This window comes from Belonocnema kinseyi, chromosome 9 (genome assembly GCF_010883055.1).
Source record: "Belonocnema kinseyi isolate 2016_QV_RU_SX_M_011 chromosome 9, B_treatae_v1, whole genome shotgun sequence".
In the NCBI taxonomy this organism is placed as follows: Eukaryota; Metazoa; Arthropoda; class Insecta; order Hymenoptera; family Cynipidae; genus Belonocnema; species Belonocnema kinseyi.
In genome coordinates this window covers 71,982,579-71,995,686 of record NC_046665.1, presented here as the reverse complement: position 1 = coordinate 71,995,686, position 13,108 = coordinate 71,982,579, and positions in this window count along the sequence as shown.

The following is a 13,108-nucleotide window of genomic DNA, read 5'->3' as shown; positions in this document are numbered from 1 at the left end:
AATATTTTATTTATTTTTATATTTATATTTTATACTTTAAAATTATGTTAAAAATATAAATTAAATATAGTTTTTATAAATTTTTAACTGGTTTATTCAACGTTACAGGAATAATTATTTAAAGTTTATCTTAAAATTTTATTATTTGAAATAATATAAAAGATTATTAAATTAATAGATATATTGCGAAATCATTAAGAATAATAATATTATTATATCAATTATGATTAAAATTTTGATTAAAACATAAAGTTATTATTGGCTAAATTACAATTGAATAAATTTATTATATTAGAGTTTTAATTATATTAATGATTTAATGTTGTAAAACTTGTTATTTATAGGTTAAAATTAAATAATATCATATTTTTATTTTAACGTTATTTAATCAAAATTTATTAACTATTTAATATTGGAGCTATATTAATTATAAATTTTACATAATTGAGTTATTAACAAAATACGTTTTTTCCACGTTTTAGTTATAACAATAATATTGTCATGATTTATGAATTTGCAAATTATAAAGCTCAATAATATTATGTTATATATGGTTATAATTTTTTCAATAATATTATATTCATGTTTCATATTTTAAAATTATTTATAAATTTAAAATTAAATATATTTTCAATCAATTTTAAATTGGTTTATTCAATGTAACAGGAATATATTTTTTTTAATTTTACCTTAAAATATAATTTTGTTAAATAATATAAAAGATTCTTAAATTAATAGATATATTATGAAATCATTAAGTTTAATAACATTATAGTAAAAATTAAAATTTAATAATAAAAAATAAGATATCAAAGTACGTGAAGATTGGATTTAAATTGTTTAATGTTTAAGAATATAAATATGTTATTTCCTCTCAGATTATGTAATTAAATATTAGCTGTTACTTTCCAAATAAAAGTTTCTTTTTTTCTTTTAAATACTTGTTTTATGTCATTTTTTATGGTGCTTTCGATATTGTTAAGTGTGTATTTAAATTCAACTTTCTAATTTATATGTACACATATTTTAATTTTTTTTAACTTAGTTAGAAAGCTGATAAATAAATTAAATGTAGAGAAATGCAGTTTCAAATTTGAATAAGAATATAATGTAAACATTATTTGAATGTGTTCATGAAAATTATAGTGTGATGTTTTTTATGTTGTGAAATGATTAATTAATTATCAACTAATTTAACCAAAACTCACATTTTCTGGAATTAGTTTGCGAGTTTATCAAGAAAGAAAAATTTTAGAAATGAAAGTTTCTATTTAAAGAAATGTATTAACTAAAAATTATTTAAAGTTTTTAGTGAGAATTATAGTTTAATGTTTCGTATTTTTTTATAACATTTAATTGAATAAAGTTTAAAATTTATTACTTGAAATTTAAGTAACGTAAGTAACAAATGAATGAACTATTTACTTGTAGGTTATATAATGGAACATTGAATATGATTTGCATAATATAAATCAATTTATTTTTAAAGTACCTCTATTTCAATTAAGTAATTTTTCGGAATTATTCTAGTGTTTTAAGATTAATATTTTCATTCAATTCTCAAAAGTATATGTAAAAATGTTTTAATTTTTTCCCTCAAATTAATATTAAGGCACTAAAAAATGAAATTTTTGAAAATAAAATTTAAAATCAGCGAAACAAATTATTTGGGGCTTTTTATTAGCTAATAAACGTTTTCTGATTATCAAAGTAAATACAGATTAAAACTTAGTTCTTGAAATTGAAGTAACATAATTTAACTATTGACTTAAAGGTTCTATAATGGGATATTGAATATAATTTGAATATTAAAAGTTAATTAATATTTGCAATTATATTAATTCCATTACATAATTTTTCAAATGATGTACTGAAATATGTATTAGCATTCGATTTTTCAAATCATATGGAAATACGTTTGATTTTTTTCTGAAATTAGTATCAAAAGCTAACAATAAAACAAATTTGCAAAAATGAATGTGATATTAAAAGAAAATGTAGAGTACAAATTATTTCTATAGTTACATGATAACGATTGTTTAATGTTTTTTATGTTATGATTTATAAAAAAATCAATTAACTATTAGATGACTAATTTTTTCACCACATCAAACTAGATAAAGATTCAATTATAACTTTTTTCTTAAATTAAGTATTTTATGTTGAGCAATAATTTGTTCTTAACATTTTGTTACTATATTAAAATTCCAGAGTTTTCAAGGAGAAAAAAATGTTTTCCTTTTTTACATCTGGGTAATTCTTTTTTTTAATTTTCAAAGAGATAAGTAAAATAAAATTATTGAAAAAACTTATATTAAGAATTAGAATAATAGGAGCGTCTTAATAATTCCGAAATATTTTAAGATTAAATTTTTTCTAAACAATTTTGGGAAAATTTTAAAAAGTTAATATTTCATTTTAAAATTATAATTTTAAATTTTAAAGATTCCAAAATTGTTTTAAAAAATATATGGAAGATTTTAAGACAATTATTTCCATTTTCCATGATTTAATTTAAATTTAGGTTAACCTAATTTTTTAGGGCGTCAAGAGAAGGAAAAATATATAGTTTGAATTGATGGGAAAATTTCAAATAATGTTTTAATAATGAGTTCTAAGAGATAATTACAAAAGATTACAAAGAGTTTCAAATTTTTTCATAAAATTAAAAAAAAAGTGTTTAAAAGTTCTTAAAGCAAAATCGTGCCATAATATATAAATTTAAAACAAATTTTAGTAAATTTAAGAGATATGTAGAAATTTTGAAACGATTAAAAAACAATGAAAATTTATAAGATATTTTAGGACTTTTTTAACAATTCAGGATGATGACATAAATTCTTTAGGTTCTCAAAACAATTTTTTTCGATTTTTTAATTTGAAAAATGTGCTTTAGGAGAAAATTCAAAAATATTTTGAAGCATCAAATACTTCCTTAAATTTCGAAAAGGAGTAGAAGTTTTTTAAGCAAAATTGTTCAATTTGGTAACATTAAAAAACAAAAAATAAAATAAACCATAAAATTGTATAAATATAGCGAAGGTTAAGGGACAATAAACAGATTTTTAAACTGCAGAAGATTCAAAAAAAGCAGATTTAGGTGAAAGTTTTTAAGCAAAAAGAAAGCCAGACGTTGAAAACGGAAACGTCTGAACCCTAATGTTTTTTTTCAATTTAAAAATTGTGAACAAAATGTGTTGAAAACTGAAAACATATATGGTAAAGTATCACATGCCCTTAATTAAAATAACTTTAAAAGGTCTCCAGTAAAGAAATAAATGTTATTCAAGTTTCTAGGAAAATTGGGGATGTTTTGTGGCAGCGTTTTACATTTGAAATAACTTTTCAAAATTTCAAGAAAAATTCCAGAAAGATAAAAAGATTTTTAGGAATTCAAGAAGCTTTACATTGATTTAAAATATTCTAAACCTTGGAAGAATTTCCCAAAATGTATGGAATACTTATCATTTCTTCTAAAATTATTCAAGCCCTAAATATCTTTTGAAAATGTTCTAATAATTTCTAAAATCCTGTAAAGTAAAATATATATTTTTTATCTTCTACATTCTTTCTTTGACATATCTGAAATATCTGAAGATCTTTCCTAATTGTTTCATGAAAACAATAAAATTTATATGATTCTAAAAAAAATTGCTGATCCTTCTTTTCTTGCCAATAATTTTAAAATGTGTGTGACTAAAAAAATATTTGAAGAGCATTGCTGTGATAAGTCAAAATATTTTTAATTAATTTTTATACAGCACTTCATCCTTAAAATCTATTTTTATTTACAAAACGTCTATTAAGTTTTTAAAACTAATACAAAAAAATGTTACGTAACTGCAGTCAAGATGTGGGAAGGTAAAAGGGTTTAAAATGACGTTACGTAATATGTGAACAAGAATATAAGTGTTCAGAAAATTTTAACAAATAAATTGTTATTAGAAAATTGAGTAGGGTAAAGGGGGGCAGCGTGAACCAGTGGTGCAAAGGTGATTTTTCTTATAGCATGGCTATTATTTAACAATTTTAGTTCTATTTTGCATGAAATAAATCTATTTCATCAGAGATATTTTTTTACTTAAAATCTTGAAAATTGACGTTGCAAGAGAAAATTATACAGAAAACAGTTTATACCACGAAAGAATGGAAGTTTCGCTGACAGAAAAAAATTAAGTTTTCAACTCTATTGACAATACTTGCCGTATAAAAATTTGATATTTTGACAGATAAAATAATATCACACAATCTAATTATATTAATTAGACGTAATTCAAGTCCAAAATATAATATATCTCATAAATAAGTGAGGTTTGGCCAGGGGGGCAAGCATGGCGAAAATAATATTGACAAGTGCTTAGGTGAAACAAGTGTCACAAGTTTCGTCGATAAATGATCGGCAATATAGAACACCAAATTATCTTGTTGGCTACATGGAAGAAACTATTAAATACATGGACACAGGAAACACGGGACTAGGCATGCCATCTTAACTTGGGCGAGCGGAATTAAATCCACGGGAGGGGGGAGAATTCCATGAGTGGGGAGAACCGCCATCTTACGATGTGCCATTTGATTATTCGCACGAGCATTTTTTCCGACAAACTGTGCATGAAAATATAAATCCATGATTAAATATTATTATTATCAATCCGGTCGGTATGCAGTTGTCTTGTATTGGTACAGTAGAAACATTGCGTAAATTCCGTTTCCAGCAAAATGTCAACGAATACGAGGTTATATTACAGCTATCTCTATTTTTATTCAAAATAACTTATTCTTCTTCTTGGGCATCTTTAAAGGTAATTTTGCCAGTACATAAAATACCACAGAAGCAAACCATCATATTTTCTTATCTTTAAATGTTTTGATTTTCATAAAAAGCTGCAGACGGCTTTGTTCTCAGGTGAGGGGCAAAGCTGACGAAATACACCATGTTAGAAATAATTAAATGACCAAATCATTGTTTTTTTTATGTGATTAATACTTATAGAAATATAATATAATATAATCTAGTACACAAAATGAGAAAAAACTGGATCAATTCAACATCTTATTAACATTAAAAAAAACATTGACTGTTAACTTGTTGGCGCTGCGCCCCCTTACCCTAAATGAAAAAACTGAGTACAAAAGTAAGCGCGGGCGTGCACGTGCACATAATGGTCTGCTCTCTAAAAAATTCAAGATTTTTTATGCAAAACGGTTGACAATTACACCAAAAAATATGTGATTCCCACAAGTATTTTTCATTAAGGTTTTGTATGATCTTTCGTGAAAAAATGGTAATAAAAATACAAATTTCAAAATGAATTCAAAAAATCTGGAACGATGGTTGAAACCTCCCGGGATAATGTTGTAGGTATACAATTACGAGCAGCCACGAGCGTTGAAGGTGACAACAGTTACCTGTGGATGCTTTTTTAGAGCTACTATGCATCTTGCGTGCACATTGCCTGTAGCCGAAATCGCAATGGGATGAATAGATGCATGATTCACATTCCTTAATATCGTCTTTACTTCATGCCTTAACTCGTTATACTTGTGGATCTTGGTTGTATAGGTTGACTGCAAATTTCGGTTAATCGGACAAGTAATGTCGATGATGTAGACTCTTCTAACTTCTTTTTCTAGCATCAAGATGTCAGGTCGATTGGCCCGGATGTAATGATCCGTTTGGATAGTAACTTCACAATATAAGATGTAATCGTTGCTTTCTGAAACGGTCATTGGAATGCAGCAACAGAAGGGCATCCATTCTTTTAAGAGTCCTAGGTTTAGGGCCAGTTGTTGATGTACAATGCTTGCTATATCATTATGTCTGTGCTCATATTCTCTCTGAGCCATTATGCGACAAGAAATCAATAATGGGCTCGATGGATTCATTGGTATCTCCACATAATCGGTACCGGTCAACCACGTCTTGATGTAACACGTGTTTGCGATAATTCCTGGTGCCGACAACCTTGTCCTGTATTGCAATGACGAATCCTTCCGTCTCTGGATACAGAACACCTTTTCTCAGCCAAATATTAGATGCCTCACTATCCACTTCATTTGGATCTAACGTGTTGGGGTGCTCGCGATGGATGGCTTTCTGCCTCCATTGTATTTCTAATTCCTCTATGGTTTCTGCCCTGATATTCAAGGCCCCACCTGAGGACAAATTTAAGGGATTGTAGTCAACATCCGCTTGACAGATGGTACTGTAAAGCGCAACATTTCGTTTGCTGTTAAAATTGTCTCGGAACTGTATAACTTGTGACTCACACAGTTTTTGGGCATCTACAACGTCCCTACCCTAAGAATGTCGTGGTAGAACTATTCTTTCAATCGCTAAATTTCTGTGGTGCATTCGGTGCTTTGTCATTTCTACACGAACAATTCTGTTAAACTTCTTAAGGTCGGTGTTGGAACATTTTAGGAGCCCGAAGGAGTACGTGAGGACAGGGATGGCATACGTCTTAATCACCCTGATTTTGTTTGCCGAGTTGAGAAAGCTCTTTACAATCAATCTAAGTCTCGTAGTGAAGGCAGTCGTTAGGCTTGTCTTAACTATCGTATGTTGAATACCCTTAGATTCAAGAATACCCAGATATTTATATGATTCGCCTGCAGCCATTGCCTCTATGTCATTTTGAAACTAGTTCTTTAACCCTGCGGTCCCTAATTCCCCTCTGATTAAATGCACTGTTCTACATTTACCTATTCCGAACTCCATGTGGATATCATTAGAAAATTGCTGTGTGACATCGATCACTTGCTGCAGTTTATGGGCTGAACTAGCGTACAACTTCAGGTCATCCATGTAAAGAAGATGGGTCACTTGATGACCATCCTCATTATCATAAATGTTGACACCATGAGACATGCTGTTTAGTGTTTAGCTCAATGGATTCAACGTTAAACAAAACCATTGTGCGCTGAAGGAGTCTCCTTGAAATATATCCGTCGTAAAGCGTATTGATCTAGTGATCCTTGGTTTCACATGACCAAAATACTTGATTCTCGTACCACAGAGCCTTATCGCATGGCGTAGAATGTCAATAATGCGTGGGCAGATTTTGCAAAGTTTTAAGACTTCAAGCTTCTGTAAGAATGTCATTCTCGTCGCAATGAAAATATACCTTATCTGCAATAATAGATGTAAGACATTTAAAATTGTTGGAAGACAGGATATCGGTTGAAAGTCAGATGGATTTTGAGCGTCTGGTGTTTTTGGTATCATATACGTAGTATCCTGGAGCATTTAACCTGGCATCAGATCTGGATGTTCAATGACCAGAAGTTGTGCATCATCTCCGGACCTGGAGCTTTCCAATTACTTGCTCTTTTTAAGACCGCTGAAACATCTAAAGCTGTGATGTTTCTCAAATGCATTTCGGGACTATTGCTTTCCCTTGCTTCCTCCAGTTTGAACCGCGCAGTGTCCAAATTGCATCTGCTCATTTTTCCCCAAACACCCGACCAGTAGTTAGTCATATCTTCCAATTTAGGGATTTCGGTGCCACGGTGGTTATTTGGCTTCATTCGCAGTTGACGATAGACTTCTTTCATCTGTCTGAAAGTTTTTATTTCGTTGCCTTCGTGCATTACTTCTGACAGTAAGAACATCAAGTCTCTGTCGTTCAGAGTCCAAAATTTCATTCAATATTGCTAGTGTTAATGTCTCGATGTGCCGAGCGTGAATGATTTTAGTAACATCGTTCATCAGCTTTCTGGTTCTGTTTCCTTTTTTATATTGAGTTAATCGATCCAATTTGCACCTTAATTTTCTGATTTCCGTATCCAACCTGATCTTCTATGGTAGATCTTGATCCCTTTCTGGGACAAAAACCGCATTTGCAGGCCTAGTTTTTCGGCCCAACGTTGTTACGGTTGCCACAGTTGCACAATATACAAGAGTTTGCACCTCTAACGCCGTTAGTGCGACGTTCGAATATGTAGGTAAAACCTTCATGTCGAGATGTGCTATCAGTGCACGCAGATCATTTGTGATGTTCATTTTGGGCAGAGAATGCCTTAGTGCTAGTTCTACATTTTTGAAATCTAGGAAAGCATGACTAAAATTCCTTTCCAGGTGCTCTTGTTTTTCTGAGATTTCCCTATCCACATCATTGTTAGTGATATCCGGATGTAGTTCTAATGGATCCGGTACGTGATGTCTATTATCCCTAGCACCTATCTCTTCAGCATCAATCAATTCTTCGTTATCCAAATCTTTGCAAGGCGAACTCATCAATAGGAAGCTGCCGTTCCACTGCCATTTTGATAGCAGCTATTTCAACAGCCGAAAGCAATCTCTTTACAGATATTGAGCGTTCTTGATCTGCTAGATTCTGCATCTCTCTTCATACGGCTCGCCCATTTTCGTCGCTTTTTTGGTTGCTGAACCTCTGCTTCTGCCTCTGGTTGTATGAGGTCATTCACCCCTGGAGGATGTGGTGGTGTTGGATTATCAATAGGTTGAGGAAGAATATCAGTTGCTCTGCTTGAACGTTTGACAGCAGCTTTCTCTGGCTGATGTTCATTGCTGTCGTTTTTGCACCTTAACGATAAAATCTCTTAGTGCGACTTTTTGTATATTAGGATACTTTGCAGCAAATTTTGTTCTTAAATTGTTTCCTTTTTCCATTTTCGTTTCAAACTTCGCACTTTCGTTATAGAGACGCACCAATTCCTTATTCATTGTGGTATCCCAATTGATCATCTCCCACGGTATTTCTGTTAAGGTGGTTGGCTGCAAGTAGCTAGCGCTAGCCAAAGCATCCTCAGCAGGCACAGTTGATGTTCCACTGCTTACCGTTTCATTTTATCAATTATCATTTTGTCATGTCTTTTATAGTACTGTAAAGCATGAAGTTATAACTTTCTTCAACAATCAAGGTTATTTTTACTTTAAAAAGAAATCTAATCATAACTTACAAAATCGTAAAAAGTCGCATAAGATTTTTACATGGCTTATAGAAAATACTCCATGGAACTTTTTCGTTATAGAATTGAGTTACACTTTCCTAAATTTTTTTTTGTACCTAAACTTTAACGAGCTCATAATATGCTATTTAATAATATTTACAATTAGCCGGCAACCCCTAAATTCTTTACAGAATTCAAAATTTAGTTTTTCCTTAAACAGGGCTTTCAAATCACCTACGAAATAATTATTGAAGATTCACACTTTCAGACATAGTTTTTTTTTTACGAACTGCTAAAATGTACATCTTGAGTTTATCTATATTTCGTTAAAGTATTACAAAATAGGGTGCACTACTATGGTTAAAATAATTGTCCTGAAGTGATTTATGCTACTTAATACTCATATGGCTGCTGTAAAATGATTTATACTACTTGATTCCGAACTTCTAGCGTAGAAGGAACGAAATTTACCGTAATTTCTGACATAAATAACTCACACTATTTATGTATGACATTAAATGACCTATAATGCCTGATATCACAATAGTGACGTAAAATCTCGCATACTATTTAATATTACAATTTTCGCTGTAAAATGACTTATAATACTCAATAGATACCCTTCTGGCTGCCCTAAAATGACTTTTACTACTGCATGGGATGATGTAAAATATATATTTTGAGTCACTTATAATAATTTAAAGTCAATTAGCGATAGCAAATGACTTACTTCACTTGTAGGATACACCAATGGCTGGTCTAAAATTGTTCATACTAAATACATCCCAATTGGGTGGACGAAAAATTAAATATATTACTTGATGCAACAATGCATTCTGTATTACTATGAATGACGTAGAATTGCTTATACCATCCGATTCTCGAAATGTTGACGTCAAATATATAAAATATACCCTTTTTCTGACTTAAATAACTAATACTACTTATGAGTGGCGAAAAATAACCTATAATACTTGATAACTCCATGGTTGATGTAGAATTACATCTACTATTTAATATTGTAATAGATGGCGTAAAATTACTTCTACCACATGAAGCTCAAATTTATAATGTAAAATTACTCATAAACTTGATAGAGACCTTGGTGTTTCACCTGAAATGATTTATACTACATGAAATCTCAAAGTCATACGTAAGGAGATTTATGCTACATGATACCCCAAGTTTTTTCGTAAAACGAATGTAATGTACCTGATTTTCTGACTTAAATTACTTACACTAATTATGGCTATCATAAAATGACCTATAGTACTTGCAAACATAATTGATACCACAGAAAAAACACAATGTAATCTTTGCAACGACTACAGATTAATAATTGCCTGAATAAAAAATTACCTTCTCGTGTTAAGATTGACGTATCACATTAAAAATAGTGACAACGTCAACTCTATTGAATTCTTTTTGTTTCGATGCGAAAAATATTCAACTTTATCTACTAGAAAATTAGCCACAACAATAATTAACTTTTGTTTTTTCTGTCACCGTAAAATCAACTGTACTACTGAACACATATTACGTCTCTATTGAAAATACTTGTACTACTGACAGTTATTTATGTCCTACGTTAAAAATCTTGTACTAATTGAAATTCTTCTTTCTATATCAGCTGAGTCGAGAATAACGTATTTCAATCAATTTTTCAACGGTGCATACCTTTAAAAACAAATTAAAACTTATTATGGAACTAACTCGAAGCAATTAAAGATACTCCCAATTATAAAAACATTATTATCAACATTGCAGGTCAAATGTTTCATAAGATTACAAAATAGATGAGTAGGTTATGCTAGAAGCACTCAGTCACGGCCTACCGACGCGACGTGAGAAGCCAAGCATGAGTAGCCAATATCTTGAGTGCTTTACCTTCCCTCTCGAAATCTTCAACTCTCTGTCTGTCGCCTAGAGGAGTCTAGAAGTCACCTACTTTACTCTTTTTGTTACCCGATTAAGATTACCCACGAAAATACGCTTGACATCATTTCAATTAACCTTCTCTCATCTTTGCTCTTACTCTCGATTTGGAAATAATGTCTTAGAAAACAGTACGACTCTAAATAAAAAAGTTGTGCCCAGTCTAATATAATAAATAACTCATTCATCCGTAGGGGTTAGTGTCTTTTTAGTCAAAATTGTAATGGTTTTTCAGGAAAAGTAGAGGATTGTTTGAGACTATTATAACTTTCAAGGTAGTTCTTGCCCTCTTGTCTTTTTCTCTAACTGCTTATCTGTACTCAATTTTTTCTTAGTGCAGAAAATGGAAGCGACGAGAAAAACCAACTTCAAAAGGCCCTTATTTTTTACACCCATTTGGTATAGTTCCGCAATGCCTTACACAGTAATAGTACATGTTTTTGCATATGATAAAAAATTAAATCTTCTCTGAATTTCTAAATGCGATGAAAGTTGTGAATTCATTTAAACATTGCTACAATTCTTTTTAGTTAATTAAAATAGTAAAAATTTCTTTTAAACCTTAACGAGTAGAGAGCGATTTTCGGAATTAGTATGCTTCCATGCTAGGGAATGAAAAAGTTCTATTCTGATGGTTTTTATAGAATAAAATAACAACAAAAGATTGCCACTTATCCGCAACAAAGAAGTTGGAGTAATTTCATTTTCTAAGAGCGCTCAAGTAGGGGTTTAACGTTGAATTCTGCCGTAAGCCCGCTTCATAAGTGAACCATTACTTTGCAACTCGACGTGGACGTTATTTAATTCCTCGAAGAGATTCATCCAGTTAACAGTCTCATTCCCGTAACTTTTCAAGTGCTGCCAACGACAATATCTCGATTATCATTCCCACTTTAATTTGAGGCAGTGTGCCGGGAAATACACGAACACCATCATACAGGTGGCGCCACCGCTTCTTTTAATCTTTACGACACATTTTCTTGCTGCGAGGTATTCTACTTTAATGAATACGTTGAATAATTTAATATTAAATTTCATAGAGAAGTAGTGATATTATTCCGCCAGCTTTCATTCTCCTTTCTCCAGTCCGACGTTTCCCGTTTCACTGTGAGGCTGGTTCACCCTCCTCAAACGGTTCACGCGTTGTATGACTTGTACACCAAGCGTCATTACGGTGAAGACATACTTTACGTAATGGTACGATATTCGTCCCATTCCCCCTACATAATCCCATCCCTTTCTGTTAAAAAGTTTCGTTGGCCTAAATATCTCTTTGGAACATGAGAATAAGACATCTTACACTAAAAGATTAAATTATTAATAATAATCATTATTATTATTATTATTAATATGTACTTTTATTAATCATTTCAATTTTGTAATTACTTAATGCATTAAAGCGAACTCCTATTCAAGAGTTAGTCCTGCTTTCTACATATTTTTCCATTGAAAATACCTTTATCTAAAACTTTAAAATTGCAACATCTTGAGAATTTACTCTGTACTATAAAATGAAATAATTTTTTACGTAACTGATGAAATCAAAGGAAAATATACTGATTCTTAATGCTCCTTGTAGAAAAAATCTGCTATGCATATTCCAGCCTTATGTCCAAAAGCTAATTTTTGTACTTAAAAAATTGTCTACTGTTCTCTTTAGTTGGTAATTATTAGAAATAAAATTATTTCGAAAAATTTGTTGAGAAAAAAGATAAATGCATGGTCATTAAGATCGAATCAACATTGTAACCTTTACCTGAATCCGAAGTTACAGAACAAAAATTGATATCTTTGTTAAATGAGCAATCTTAGCTTAAAATATTTTATTGCCACGCCAACACGGTCGCATAAATTTCCGCATGTGTACTTTCGAGATAAGGAACTTTGCACACTGGCAGTGCTTAGAGGTTATGTTACAGGAACTTTACTCTCATTGGCATAGAGCACTTTTAGCTTGAAATTTTTTGGATAGTTTTGGAAATTAAGAAAGAATGCAATTAACAATGGATCTATTTTTTTCGATTTTGTAAATCATTATAAATATCTTACGAATTTTCAAATTTACTGTATGGAATTACAATCACTAAAATTTGTCTTGACTTCGATCAATTTTGACCAAAAAGCCCATCGATTTAATGTGCATAAATCTAAAAAAATAATTAAAGCATATTCAATAAAAAGTAGTTGATGCTTTAATTGTTTATTTTAATATTTAGTTATTTGATTGCGTTTGATTGTAAAAAGATAATTTCCTTAG